We start from the raw sequence: 11,695 nt of genomic DNA, 5'->3' as shown, positions 1-11,695 counted from the left end.
TCTAACCTGCCGCGCTCCGTATAACCGTTCAAATCCTTCCTTCCCGCTCTCCCCGAAAGCCGCTGTCAGCCTGTCATTTGCTGACGGAAAGCATGACATTACCGTAATAAGCCGTATATTGGCGAAAAGCGCACGATGTCTACTTTCATGAACTATTTTAATTATTTTGATAGTGCAAACAGTTGAAGAGTTACAGTGACATGAATACAGCTTGGTTGGCTGTGTCGTCGACGACACATCCGGTTTTAAAGGGTTAATAACCTTTGGTCTAGTTTTAATTTAGCAATGTGGAACTAGTGTGACTACATATTTTCATTAGTGGCTTTCACAACGGAGGAACCGTGTTCGCACCGCAGGAACTAGTAGGAATGATTTTATTTCTAGGAACTCCTTTTGGAGGAACTAATTTACTCCTACTTCAGAGTCGGTCTAAACCAGCACTATAGGAACTATCATTGACGTTAGTGTTCGCTGACTGGCCGAACGCACTGAAACACCAGGACCAGACATTTTTAAAAAAGCTATGTAAACACAAAGATTATAGCCTAAATATTTACTCCAGAAACTAACTCAACGAATATGGAAAACAGTGATAGATGGACCTCTCAACCTTTACGCTGAGGAGAAAATCCAACGCAACTTTGAGGGGATCAAGCGAAACATGATTATGTATTTCTGCTCAGCAACACTGGACATCAACCACATGGCATACGCTAATAACTTTTCATATACTGTCTACTTTTGTCTCCTTTTATATATAACAGTTCTATCTAATTCTGTATTAGACTAATGATTAATAGCGTGCAGTTATTAAAAAGTGTTACCTATTATGTTTATTAACTGTGTCCAGTCACTCACTGTCAGTCTGTTTGTACTGTGGAAGCTTCTGTCACCAAAACAAATTCCTCGTATGTGCAAACATACGTGGCAATAAATCTCTTTCTGATTCTGAAATATTAGATATAATGGCAGTTTAATTGAGTTTAATGGGCTTCTGTCTGTTTAAATGTGAATTATTGTCATTTGGAGTTTGATCAGTTTTGGCTCATTTGAACATTCCATCAATGACAGTCTGTGGGATTTTTCAGAGTTTTTGATCTTCATTTTTTGGAAAAACGTAAGTCTGATCAGTTATGAAAGATTAAGCAGAAAGAGAGAAGAGAAAGTCCATTGCTCACTGCCTCTGAATACACATACAGACAAATCACAGGAGGGGTGGGATGTTGATCAGTACTGGCTTGGGATGGGCGTCATTAGGCGTCTCAACCAATGAGAGCATTTGGGGTGAGTCGCAGCGCGGAACAGAAAATACCTGGTGCGGACAGAAAAATGGAAAAAGGTACCGAACTCTTAAATGGACATTTTCATTTTAAATCTCTTTCACACGGCGGAGTTGATAGAACCAAAGTTATTTGTAACCACTGCAAAGCTGAATTTTCTTATCACCGGAGTACTTCGAGTCTGAAGTATCACTTAAATGCAATGCACACCGTTGATACCAGCAAATCACCCACCCAAACAAACAGTGGAGGGAGGCTTCGGCAGACTACGCTGGATGCAGCGTGTGGGAGAACTATAGATAAACAAAAGAAAGACAAGCTAACAAATGCCATAGCAAAGTGGGTAGCTACAAACTGCAGGCCGATTAGTATTGTGGAAGATGTCGGTCTGAATAACGTTCTTAGGATCGCAACAGATGACTGCATGTATGAGCCTCAGTAGTATTATGATTCACCTTGAGTTAAAATTATTGATGGCTTTTTAATTAATGATGATTGACGGGTTTGACCTTTTGACCTTGCCCCTCCCCCCTGCCCTTGGGTTGACCTTGACCTGCCCTAGCGGTGACCTTGCCCTAGCAGTGACCTTGCCCTAGCGGTGACCTTGTGTGTAATTGAATAATAGGATAATTGAATAATAGGATAATTGGATAATATGTCTATGACCTCGTGAGTATAAGGGGATTCATTGTTTAATATTTAAACTTTGATATAATGGAAGTTATGAGGGTTATTTTTTAGCTCTGACATCAGGATGTGTGTGATATAATGGAAGTTATGAGGGTTATAGATATCAGTGTGTCGCATGCAAGCATCAGCATCGAGCTCCCTCCCGCCCTCCACATTCCAGAGCGCAGGGGGATTGCTGGGGACAGTGGAAGTGAGAAAAAGAGGTTTTCTAATAATGCTGTTTATATCACACTAACTAAAGATGAAAAACATGCTGTTCTTTAAAAGTATATAAATGAAATGGTTATAAAATAAATATCTTACTAAAAATCTACCGAACCAATTATTTTAGATTTAGATAAACAAAAATAAAAATAAAATCATCTTACATTTTTAGAGAGTTGAAGAAGTAGCTCCTAACATACCATGTATGAATGGGCTCAGAAAAATGCAATGAGTTTAAAGTTGTAAAACAAAAGATCCCAGAGCGTTTACTGAAGCGCCCCTCACACCAGCGTTTGACAGTCTCTGAGCCAGAGGGGTGCATTCAGTGATCAGAATGAGACATTTTGAATGTTGTGGTAGTGCTAAATTTATTTCAGAGTATAATCTTAAAAGTTTAAATTATATCTTTTAAAAATAAAAAAGTCTTAATAAAAACAAATATTCTACAACGATGGTCTGTGGAAAAACTTGACTTGAACTTAAAGTATATTTTTTATTTATCAGGGATATGTAAAGTAATTTGAAATTTGAAGTGTCACAAGTCATCTCACACATGTGGAATGTTCAATGATTCCTTAAAGGGTTAGTTCACCCAAAAATGAAAATTATGTCATTAATGACTCACCCTCATGTCGTTCCAAGCCCGTAAGACCTCCGCTCATCTTCGGAACACAGTTTAAGATATTTTAGATTTAGTCCGAGAGCTTTCTGTTCCTCCATTGAAAGACGGCATACTGTCCATGTCCAGAAAGGCAATACAGACATCATCAAAGTAGTCCAAGTGACATCAGTGGCTCAATCTTAAGTTTATCAAGCGACGAGAATACTTTTTGTGCGCAAAATGTAAACAAAAATAACGACTTTATTCCACTATTCATTTCCTTCTCCCTGGGCCTCAAGTGAGTTCACATAGTGTTTTTGCGTAGCGCGTCTGTGTTGTTCGTCACACGCATCACACATGACCAGCATCGGCCAATAGTGAGCCTACGTGTGACGTACAACACAGACGCGCTGTGCAAAAACACTACGTGAAATAGCTTTTTCAATTACACAAAAACGTCTTTTTTTATTTTTTTACAAAAACATTTATCGCAAAAAGTAAACAAAAATAACAACTTTAATTATATTTAATTAAATATTTAAATTATTTATATTATATAATTTATAATTTATATTTATATTTATATTTATATTTAAGTAATTTATTATTGTAATTATTAACAAAAATAACGACTTTATAAAACAGTTTTTGTGTAATTGCTCTTACACAATATCAATACAAAAATATATCTGTGTATATCATACACAATAAAGTATTGTATATTGTATTGTATACATATATTTATACAAATTATTGTATTATGTATACAGTACTTTTTCAGGTCAGGAACATTTTCCCAAAGTAGAGAAAAATCCTTATCACTGTTCTCAATAACAAATCGGGAAAAAGTCTTTCCATAATAATTTAGAGTAATGGCAAAGCCAAAATAAATGCACTATAGTGTCTGGTGCTGTTTACAAAAAGAACAGTTTGCGTTAAAGGGATAGTTCACTTTGAAATTAAATTTTGGTATGTTTTAGCTTACCTGAAGGGCATCCAAGATGTAGGTGTCTTTTTTTCCGCAGTAGTTTCAATTTTGATATTTTTAGGTCAAACCGTTCTTGTCTGTCAGTCATATAATGCAGGTCTATGGTCACTGTCTCAAAGAGCATGCACAAGTCCAAATTAAAACAATTCCCCATCGTCCAAATGAAACAATTCCCCATCGTAAGTACACTTTGATGGCCTAAGACACGAAACGAGCGGTTTGTGTGAGAAAACGAACCGTATTTATATAGTTTTTGCCTCTTGAACAAAGCCGCGTCCAACTGATCTGACGGCGCGGGCGGGTATAGATATATACACTGATGTCGCCTTGGCTAATGAACTGCAATAGCGAAGGCGACATCTAGTGCTAGTGTTTCTATACCCGCACGCGGGCGGATATAGATATAGAAACACTAGATGTCTGTTCCATATCAAGCAATCTACTCTCTTATAAAAGCCAGACCAACTTTCCAATCCCCGCCGGTAGTGATGGCAAAATGAGGCTTCCTGAACCACTGAGACCTCACAGCCCATTGCTTCAGCCAAAGGTTCATTACTCAAAGCTTCATTCAGCATTGCTCACTAGTGACACCTAGCTACTGTGCAAAGAAATAGCAGACAAATTAATTCATTCTGAACCAGTGTCGCGCCCCACCCTCCCAATGCATATTTTATAAAAATACTTTTATAAATAAAAATATTTAATTGTAATGTAAATATACAAATAAATATTTATATTTATTTGTATATTTATATTTAAATTTATATTTTATAAAAATATTTTTATAAATAAAAATATTTATTTATTTATTTTGTACTCACTGTTGATGTCTGTAACCTTTCATTTGCAATAATAAAAAGACATGATCAGACATTTGTCCATTACTGTGTATAATATAAAATATGTATCTTTCTCTGTCTGAATTTACTTGTGCAGAGTCACACACACAGTTAATTAATTATTCATAAATTGTTTGGATAGTGACAGTATGAACAACAATAGTGACACTGTGTTGAGTGCAGTGCTTATGTTAGAGGGAGTGTAATAAAGTACATTTATTCATTTAGCAGATTATAGATAACAGATTAAAGTAAACTGCATCAGAATAGTCTGGAAGGAAGGATTACAATAGATTTTTTATTGAGAAACAGAATTATTTCAAGTGTGTTGGGGTTTAGACGATTCCTCTTCTTGGACAAAATCTCTCTAGCCTTGGAAAAGATCCTTTCACAAGGAACAGAGGATGCAGGGGAACGTAAAAATGGCAGTGGTACAAATGAGGAAACTGATGCTTCTGTTGAGCCCAGACAGGGCAGGATTCCCTCTTTCTTGCTGGCTCCATTACCAGGAAAAATAAATAGTCACAAAAAGCAAACAATTCCAAAAGGCCAATCCAAATCAAAAAGCAGTCCAGTCCAGATGCAAAAATCCAGAGCAATCCAAATAATCTTATCTAATTAATATAACAAGACTATAATATAGTGAGGCCTACTATAATAATAATATACTACGACTATTCTAACCTGATAATGTAATAATATACAGCCCTCACATATGACACAATAACGACACTGACAATGACAATGATAGTTATCTAACTCTCTGACACTACTACAACTGCTTCTACTACTCCTGACAACACCCACAAGGTGGCGCGAGTTTCGAACCGCCTTTTATCCGGAAGCGACACTCAGACCGAACCGATGACGTATTTACACAAACCGAGGCCTCGTTTGTCATTAGTCACGTGATTTTCACGTTAACAACACAAGCCTCGAATCGCGGCTTCATCTGGCACGCCACTTTTTCTCGACACAAGCTTCGACGCCTCGCTTCAAATGTCACATCACTACCATTCAGTACGAGTACACGTCAGCCGACCTATTTTCTGAAATGTCTGTTTTTGTCATTTGTTGGGGGATTGAGAGCTAATTCGTTTTTCCCTATCTTGATTGCAGAGTTCAAGCCTGAACCTCAGACTCAGATCTCTCACCAGTAGCTCAGGACACCGATCACTGATACTGGACCACCAACCCTCTGTCCTACGAGAACATTCACCTCTCAGCTTACATTACTGTTTACAATTGTGGTTAATAAATTCACCTTTAATTAAACTGACACTCTGGTCTGCATTTGAGTTCTGGTCCCCGGTCCTGACAGATATACACGATGGACAGTTCGAAAGGAAACTTCTCTTATCTTATTGGTAATTAAGTATCTATTCGGAATCAGCCAAACTTTTCTCCAGACTATATCGGGAAGAAAAGCTTTCCAATAAACGGTGACATTTGGAATTGATACTCATTCATTAAGAAATATTAGACGTATCAATCTATTAGAAGAAGTGGATGAAAAGCAATATTTCCCCACCAGTGTAACATTAGGATCTAAAGGAGGTAAAGAAGAGGGATAGGGGATATGTTGAAACAATCCAGTAACTCCAGATGGTATGGCATCAAAAACAATAGCAAATTCTTCAGGGGTAATGGGAATGTTAAAAGGATTAAGAACTTCTTCATAGTTTAATAAATGGCCATTTGCATTAAACAACTGAAGCAAAACATCAGCCTCAAACCAGCGCTGGAAGAAAAGAGATTTGTTTTTATACAGAATATCACGGTTATTCCATATAAAATATTCATGAGGAGAAAAGTTGTGCTTGTATATCCGAGACCAGGCGAGAAGGGTCTGCTTATGAAGTTTAGATAATTTAGCTGGTATGTTTTCAACATTATAATTACAAAGCAATAAAAAAATTTAAACCACCAAATTTGGAGAAAACATAATGTGGAATGAAGTTCCAAACATAAGTTGGATTTGTGAGAAAGTGTTTGGCCCAATTCATTTTAAGAGTATTATTAAATGTACAAATGTCTAACATGTTGAGGGCACCATCTAAATAAGAATTTAAAACAACAGATTTCTTGATATAATGTATGCCATTTTTCCATATGAAATTAAATAACATTTTGTCAATACTTTTGATAGTGTTGTTATCCACATGGAGCGACTGAGCAGCAAATGACAGTCTGGAGATCCTTCCCCTTTGGCAAGTAATATTCTTCCCCTCAGAGATAAGTCTCTCTGCAGCCATAAATAGGGTGGCCATTTCCATAACACCCAAAAGGAGGACATTTAGTGACTCTGGTGTAATCGCAACTACAATACAGTTTTGTCCATCATATCGATGGTATCATGATACAGTGATTCTGAAATAGCCTACTCTCTTCATTGCCAGACAATTTGATCTACGATATATCTTGATGTACAGGTGAAACTCGAAAAATTTGAATATTGTGCAAAAGTTAATTTATTTCAGTAATTCAACTTAAAAGGTGAAACTAATATAGTATATAGACTCATTACACGCAAAGTGAGATATTTCAATCATTTATTTGTTATAATTTTGATGATTATGGCTTACAGCTTATGAAAAGCTCTTCACAATATTCTAATTTTGAATTTGGGGTTTTCATAAGCCATAAACAAAAGCTTGAAATATTTCACTTTGCATCTAATAAGTCTATATAATATAATATAGTTTCACCTTTTAAGTTGAATTACTGAAATAAATTATCTTTTGCACAATATTCAAATTTTTCACCTGTAGACCTATGTGTAACAGGAGAGGCAAAACAGTGTTTGTTCACAGTATTTGTATTTATTCAAGACATTGTGATGTCTTTTTCAAAAACTGACCACTGAGATGAGCCTGTCTTGAACAGTGCACAATACCTGAAAACATAACATTTCTGGACTTCTGGAAATAACAGAAATACATAAATAAACAAATAATGACTGCGAAAAATAAATAAATTCACATTTCAGTTCTTAACAAAGAAGTTCACTCTCTGCTCAGGCGACACAAGCAACTCTAGGGTCATCATGGCCAAATTCAGGCCAAATTCAAATCTTACGGCATTAGACTGGACGATGTGCTGCTGCATCACAATAAAGATTCTAGAGCGGGTTTTTTTTTAGGCCGATTCAGCACAAATCCAAAAAGGAGGACAAATGAGTGTCCGTCTTGAGGCTGTGCCAGACGCCGGACAGGGGGCTTAAAATCCGGACTGTCCGGCCAAAATCCAGATGTATGGCCACCTAAATTTTCTTTGCGTTTTCTCCATAATAGGGGAAAATTACATGCACATCTATCAATTAGATTTTTACATATAGAGATACCTAGATAACATATCTTATCTTTAGTTGGAATATTATTAATTATAGTTAGGTTACAATATTTAATTGAAAGTAGTTCACATTTAGACAATTAAAAAAAAAAAAAAGACCAGAAGCTTTCGAAATTAAATCAACATTTTCCTATTAATCAGATGTCCCTCACACTAATTCAGTAATTGTAAATGCAAAATTTGCATATAATTTTACACTTATGTAAAATTATATTACAATTATATGTTGGGGATATTTTGGGGATATTTAATTTTATTCTATCAATCAATAAATTACACTAGAAACAAACTTTGTTGTATTATTTTATTTTAATTTAATACTGTGAAGCTGCTTTGATACAATCTGTATTGTGAAAAGCGCTATACAAATATACTTGACTTGATTTGATTTGATTATGCTATACTAAAGTCTGAAATGGGCACTTTTTGTGACAGCAACCTCATCATTTTTGGTCAGTATCAGTATTATTATGATTGCTCTGTACATTTCAGACTAAGTTCAACAAACATTACATTACTTCTAAGTGCTGCGTTCGATACTATAGATCATACAATACTCTTAGATCGACTACAAAATTATACTGGTGTTCAAGGACAAGCATTAAGCTGGTTTAGATCATACTTATCTGACCGCTACCATTTTGTCTATTTAAATGGAGAAAAATCGATCATAATTCCAGTAAACTATGGAGTGCCGCAGGGATCTGTGTTAGGCCCTCTGTTATTCTCAATATATATGCTGCCACTTGGAAATATTATAAGGAAACATGGAATTAGTTTCCATTGTTATGCTGATGACACTCAAATATATATTTCATCACGGCCGGATGAAAACGCTAAATTATCCAAATTGACAGAGTGTGTTAAAGATATAAAAGATTGGATGACGCGTAATTTTCTTTTATTAAATCCAGACAAGACAGAGGTAATACTTATCGGTTCAAAAAAACGCCCACAGAACCTCTCACAATACAACTTTGACATCGTAGGATGTCCTGTTACTTTATCCTCTACAGTAAAAGACCTGGGTGTTATACTCGATTGTAACCTGTCTTTTGAAAATCATATTTCGTATATTACAAAAACAGCCTTTTTCCACCTTAGAAACATTGCTAAGCTACGTAATATGCTATCTGTTTCTGATGCAGAAAAGTTAGTTCATGCATTCATGACCTCGAGACTAGATTACTGTAATGCTTTATTAGCCGGTTGTCCTGCATCCTCAATAAACAAGCTACAGTTAGTCCAAAATGCAGCTGCTAGAGTTCTTACTAGATCAAGAAAATATGATCATATAACACCGATTTTATCATCACTACATTGGCTACCTATAAAGTTCCGTATTAATTATAAGGTATTGCTACTGACTTATAAAGCCCTAAACGGCTTAGCTCCCGTCTATTTAACGGATCTTCTATCACCCTATAATCCATCGCGCTCTTTAAGATCAATAAATTCAAGGCTTTTGGTCATACCTAGGATATCCAGATCCACCAAAGGAGGGAGAGCATTTTCATATTTAGCTCCAAAACTCTGGAATAGCCTTCCTGATACTGTTCGTTGCTCGGACTCGCTCTCCCAGTTTAAAACTAGATTAAAGACGCATCTTTTCGGCCAGGCATTCATATAATATTGTTAATCTCACAGTTCAAACTACAATCCGGCCTCTAGTTCATAAATGCCAGAGGAGAACTGGCCCCCGACTGAGCCTGGGTTCTCCCAAGGTTTTTTTTTTCTCCATTAGGTCACCTGATGGAGTTTTATGACACCATTAGGTCACTTGATGGAGTTTTTCGGTTCCTTGCCACTGTTGCCTTTGGCTTGCTCAGTTGGGGATATTTTGGGGATATTTAATTTTATTCTATCAATCAATAAATTCCACTAGAAACAAACTTTGTTGTATTATTTTATTTTAATACTGTGAAGCTGCTTTGATACAATCTGTATTGTGAAAAGCGCTATACAAATATACTTGATTTGATTTGATTTGATTACTTATTCATAAACTTAAAAAAATATTAATAAAAATGTAGGTGTGACGGTGTTGAGACTAGGGTAAAAGGGTTGTAGAGACAAATACAGTTTAACATATAAATAGTTATTTTTTACCCAAATTCACTGTAAGATTTTCTATAAGCACTGTATTTCATTATGTAACCAAGAAAAACAACAGATATAAATTGCAATTGCAACTCAGTTTTATTAACCCGACTGCAGGAAAAACAACAATAACGTAGTAGGCTATACATTGGAACACTATATAAACTGACTGAATAGGTCATCAAAATAAAACATATTACTTTTGTGCTCTTTTTATGTGTGTGAGCATGTGTTTGTGTGTTTCTTTGCATGTTTGCGCGCTTCGTGGCAAAAAAGTAATGGGGTTGAGTGTGACGGGGTTGAGATTTTGTGCTCGAAAATGGCCACTGCTCTACATGTAGTGAATAACAGAAGAGCATGGCATGCATGGTATTAAGAAATCATGTATATTGTTGAAATAACAAAGATCATTTTCACAAGTAATAGAATTCTATCTTTATTTGATGTAACGGGGTTGAGTCGTTGAGCTTGACAACCACAATATCACAATTCTAAATAAGTTATAGTTATAAAAGAAGGTGGTAAGTTGCCTGTGTCTACACACAATGTTGTTCAGAAGACTTGTATGATGTCACTTCCTGTTACTGATGTCACATAAGGATCTGTTCATTATTTTTATGGGGGAGAATGATTTGTGTAACGGGGTTGAGGGATTACTGAGGGACGGAACTAAATAATGTGATTTTGATGAATAATCATGAACTTAATTAGAAAAACAAACCTTACCAGCAAAAAAGCACAGGTAGATATTCATGGGAATGGCAAAATGTATGGACTTTTTTCTATTTTTATCATTCATATCCCAAGTACACTTTCATATAAGGCCATGGCGGACATGACAAACTAGGTGGTGTCAACTGAAAAAAACTAGATCATTTCTAATATAAAGATAATATGTCATTATTTTAAAATTGTATTAAAGGAGACAAAATTGATACAAAAAGCTTTTAAAAATAGATTTTGGTGACCCAATAGGTAAAATACACTTAAAAAGGTCAGAGGGACTCAAATCATACCGGTTTCAAATTTGTTAGTTACTTAAAATGAATTAAACCCCTATTCTTTTTGCAAAGGAACACATATTGATTTGTGCTGCTGTTTATTTCTAAAGGTTTTATGATTATTGTCCATTTTGGTTTAATTTAGTTACAGCAATGAATGTAGTTATTAGAAAATTAAACTGTATTTCAATTCATATGCATATTATGATTGTAAAACATTGAAGGAGAATGAGCAGAATTTAGTTATTTTTCTGACTCCATTAAAATTATTGCTAATCTTTAACCTCTTATTCTTTAAAGGTACAAGTCTTTCTTGGAACTAAAACATAGGATTCAGCCAGAATAATGTAAGTTATACTTTAGCTTTTAACATTATCATTACAGTTTTTCTCGATTGCTTAAACACTATAACCAGGCTTTTGAACTAAAATTTCAAAACCATAATGCCATTTATCAAAAAGCACACCCATTTCCCTAAACTATAAACACTATTCCCTGTTTTGACACATGAGTCAGATTTGTTGAACTGTCACTGCAGAACTCTACACACAAATCCCTTCATTTCTCATTGCCTAGACCATGTTGTCATTTAGAAAGCACTAGCATTCAATATTGTTCACTCAAGTCAGCACAGCTTCAGT

This window comes from Abramis brama (assembly GCF_963993115.1).
Source record: "Abramis brama genome assembly, chromosome: 1".
Classification (NCBI taxonomy): Eukaryota; Metazoa; Chordata; class Actinopteri; order Cypriniformes; family Leuciscidae; genus Abramis; species Abramis brama.
Note: the sequence above shows the minus strand (reverse complement) of the source record.